Source organism: Petaurus breviceps, unplaced genomic scaffold, assembly GCF_028583685.1.
Source record: "Petaurus breviceps papuanus isolate PSGF00001 unplaced genomic scaffold, PetGlider_PUasm1.0 90849, whole genome shotgun sequence".
NCBI lineage: Eukaryota > Metazoa > Chordata > Mammalia > Diprotodontia > Petauridae > Petaurus > Petaurus breviceps.
The window spans coordinates 8,356,504-8,361,512 of record NW_027187361.1 but is presented as its reverse complement, the minus strand read 5'-3'; positions in this window follow the sequence as shown (position 1 = coordinate 8,361,512).

Genomic DNA, 5,009 nt, shown 5'->3' with positions numbered 1-5,009 from the left:
CCTTTTGCAAGATATACTTTCCTTCTTTATCTCTTTTAATTAGATATATTTTTGCTTCTGCTTTATCTAAGATAAGGATTGTAACCCCTGCTTTATTTTTTTACTTTAGCTGAAGGATAATATATTCTACTCCAGCCTTTTACCTTTACTCTGTGTGTATCCCCTTGGTTCAAATGTGTTTCTTGTAGACAGAATATTTTAGGATTATGGCTTTTAATCCATTCTGCTATCTGCCTCTGTTTTATGGGAGAGTTCATCCCATTCACATTCACAGTAATGATTATTTTCTGTCTCTTTTGCTCCATCCTATTCCTTCCTTTCCCTCTATTATAATGTGTTTTTCTATCTCTTCACATTAGAATCTTAAATTAAATTGCCTACATTGATCCCTCTTTGAACCAGAACCAAAAAAAGTAATGTTCAAATGATGTTCATTTTCCTCTCTCCTTCCCCTCTACTATAATATGACTTTATGTCTCTTAGAATGGCATATTTTACATTTTTCTGCCTCATCCTTTCTCTTTATCCCATTACTGTCACTTTGAACTCCTTAATGAGGTATTTTTTTAATCATCAGATCAGTTCACTAATACCTACACCCTCTATCTACACATATCCCTTTTAAAAGTCATGATAATCATATAAATTTCAATATTGACAGGAATCAGCTTCTCATATAGGGATGTAAATGGTTTGTTCTTATTGCATCCCAAGCTATGTGCATGTGTGTGAGTGTGCATAAGTGCATGTGTCTGTGTGTGCGTGTTTTCTTTATTTACTTTTTATGTCTTTCTTGAGTGTTGTAATTAGAGATCAAATTTTCCATTGAGCTCTGAATTTTTAATCAAGAAAGTCTGAAATTCCCTTATTTCATTAAATGACTATCTCTTTTCCTGAAAGCTTATACTCAGTTTTGCTGGGTAGTTGATTTTTGGTTGCAGTCCTAGCTCTTTTGCTTTATGAAATATCAAATTTCAATCCCTCTGATCTTTTAATGTAGAAGCTGCTAGGTCTTGTGTAATCTTGACTGTAGTTCCATAATATTTGAATTGTTTCTTTTTGGCTGCTTGCAGTATTTGCTCCTTTATCTTGTACTTCTGGAATTTGGCTACTATATTTCTTGGAGTTTTCAATTTGAGATCTCTTTTAGGAGGAGACCAGTGAATTCTTTCGATAACTATTTTATCTTCAGATTCTAGGACTTCAGGACAGTTTTCTTTGGCAATCTCTTGGAGGATGTTGTCCAGCATGTTTTTTTTCATAATGGTTTTCCAGTAGACCAGTAATTCTTAGGTTATCTCACCAGGATCTGTTCTCCAGGACAGTTCTTTTTCCAGTGAGATATTTTACACTTTCTTCTAATTTTTAAATCTTCATGAGTTGCTTGATTGAATCCTGGTGCATCATAGCATCCTCTGCTTCAATTTGACTGATTCTAATTTTATTTCATTCAGTTAGTTTTTGAAGATCCTTTTTTAGTGAGGTATTTCTGCCATCTTGGCTCCACCACCCCTACAAAACACTTTCAACTCAAATAAATTCAGACCTAAATAATTGGGAAAAAAATCAGGTGCTAATGGGTAGGCTGAGATAACATAATAAAAATGTCAATTCTACTTTAATTAATTTACTTATTTGGTGCTACAAAAATCATGCTACCAAAATTATTTTATAGAGCCAGAAAAAATATAAAATTCATCTGGAAGAATAAAACATATAGAATATCAACAAGGTTATTGAAAAGAAATGCAAGGTGGCAGGGTGGCCTAGCCATACCAGATCTTAAATTATATAATTAAGCAGCAATCATCAAAACTACTTGTTACTGGCTAAGATACAATATGGTTTATCACCAAAATAGATTAGGTACATAAAACATAATTGTCAATCATCAAAGTAACCTATTGTTTGATAAATTCAAAACCTCAAACTTCTGGGAAAAGATCTCACCATTTAACCCAAACTACCTTGAAAACTAGAAAAATAGTATGACAGAAACTGTGCATAGACCAAGATATTATACCACATACCAAGATCAAATGAAAATGAGTACATGGTTTAGACAAAAATGTTGATACTATAAGCAAATTAGGAGAGCAAGGAATAGTTTACCTGTCAGATCTATGGAGAAGAGAAGAATTCATGAGCAAAGAAGTAATAGTGAATATTGTAAAATGCAAAATAAATATTCTTTTTACATTAAATTGAATTTTTTGTACAAACAAAGCCAATGAAACCAAGATTAGAAGTGCAGCAGATAACTGGGAAACAATGTTCACAGTTACTATCTCTGATCAAGGCCTCATTTCTAAAATGTACAGAGATGTAAGTCAAATTTATAAGAATACAAATCATTCCCCAATTGATAAATATTCTAGTATAAAATCAGGCAGATATCAGATGAAGAAATTGAAATTTTTCATAGTCATATGAAAAAAATGCTCTAAAACACTTTTGCTTAGAGAAATGCAAATCAAAACCACTCTGAGATACCACATCACACCTATCAGTTTGCCTAACATGACAAAAGAGTAATATGATAAATGTTGGAGTGGGAAAATTGCAAAAGAAATGCATAGTTGTTGGAGGTATGAACTGATTTAACCATTCTGGATGAGCAGACTTCAGAAAAACATGGAAAGACTTATTTGAACTGATGTTGAGTGAAATAAGCAGAACCAGAGACCATTTCACATAGCAATAACTACATTTTGGGTTGAATGACATTGACAGAATTCGTTCTTCTCAGCAATGTGAGTATCAAAGGCAATTACCAAAGACTCCCAATGAAAAATGCTGTGCACATCCAGAGAAAGAACTTTGTAATCTGGATGTAGATGGAAGCATGCTGTTTGCTGTCTTTATCTTTTGTTGTTTTGTTTTATTTCTTCTTTCTTGTGCTTCCTCCCACTGGTTCTGATTCTTCCTTACATCAAGACTAATGTGAAAATATATTTAATATCAATGTATATGGAGAGCCCATATCAGATTCCACACCTGTTTGGAGAGGGAGATAGAAAAGAGAAAATTTGGAGATCACAATAATATGGAAGTGAAATTTGCACTTTAAAAATAAATTAATTATTTATGAACAAAAAAAACAATATTGGCTAACTGGAGAATTTACAAAATTTCACTGAAGAAAATAATATCTTAAATATTAGACTTGAGCAAGTAAAAACTAATGAGACATCAAGAAACAGCAAAACAAATTCAAAAGAATAAAAAACAATAAAAAATTATTTTATCTCATTGGAAAATCACTGTCCTAGAAAATAGATTAAAAAGAGACAATTTGAGAATTATTGGAAAACCTGAAATGCATGATCAAAAAATATCTTAGACATCATGTTCAAAGAAATTATAATTGGAAATTACATTCATATATTTAAACCAAAGGATATAATTGAAATTAGAATAATCCTTCCGTCATCTGAAAGAGATCCTCAAATTAACTCTCAGGATTGTTATTGCCAAATTCCAGAGCTCCCCATTCAAAGAAAAAATACTGCTTGTCATCTGAAAGTAACCACTCAAAAATACTAAATATTTGGATGACTAAATACAGTCACAGAAGTTTTAGAAGCTTCCAAATTAAAAGAGCAGAAGGAGTAGAATATGATATTGCAGAAGACAAAGTATCCTGGATTTCCACCAAGGGTAACCCACCCAGTCAATGACCCCAATGCCCTTATATTCTGTATTTGCCCATGGAAATTTTAGATTGATCTGTAAGTGCAGGGACCATTTCTCTCTTGAAATTGCATCTCTAGCACTGAATAGATGGCCTGTGACAAAGCAGGTACTCAAATACTTGTGGATTGATCAAAATTTCATTCAAAAAATAAAAAGCAAAAAAAATCTCAAAATGGTATGTGTGTGTACATGCACACATTTCAGACAGAATATTTTATGACCTCATCCTATGTATGTAAATATGTGTGTATGTGTGTAGCCACCGATACACACATACTCACATAAATGATCATGTACATACACGTACATTCCTACACACATATGGATGAACAAAATCATATACAAGACTCAAAGAAGAGCATGGAGGCATTTTCTGTATTTGAAGTGAGAAGTGTTAGGGGTTTTAATTCAGATGATAGATATATAAGTGGAAGAATGTTAGAGAATTTCTATGGGAGGAGAATCTATAAGACTTAGTAAATGAATGGAGATAGGTGATGGTGATGAATGATGAACTAAGGATGGCCAAATGATTACGAGCCTGGGTGATTGGAAGAATGGTGGCTTCTTCAAAAGAAAAGGGGATTGTGAAAAGATGAATGGATAGTAGGGAACAGCAATAGTGAAATCTGGAAATTTAGAATACTTACAGACATTAGGGTCCAACCCTCTCATTTTACAAATAAGGAAACTTAGACATAGGGAGATTATAGGACCTGTCCGGAGTCCTGCTTGAAAAAAAAATAGCATCCAGATTTTCCTGACTTCAAGTACAGTGGAATATCTATACATGCTAATTTTGAGATGCCTAAGTGATAACTAGTTTGAAATGTCCAGCAGCTAGTTATTGGTACAGGGCAAGAGCTCAAGAAAGAGACCAAATTTGAATACTTAGATCCTTTTTTCACTGAATCTTCCTGGTTTTTGTTTGTACTTTCTAAAACCACAAGATTTGTGGGGCGGTAAATTTTGTGTCCTGCTACTTTATTAAAGCTGCAATAGAAAAACCAATAAATTTGGAGTCAGATGACCTTGGTTTAAATTCTACCAGTCTGACCTCAATCAAGTGTCTTAATGCCAGGAAGCCTTACTTTTCCATCTGTCAAGTCAAAGGGTTGGAATAGATGACCTTCAAAGTCCTTTTCAGTTCTATGTCTTTGATCATATTTTCATTTAGTTTCTTCACTGATTTCCTGGAACTTTCTTAGAATGTTTTCATGTCATCCGTAGATAGAGATAATTTTTTCTTCTCTTTGTTAATACATACCTTTAATTTTGTTCTCTTATTATTATTATTTGTTATACAATATCAA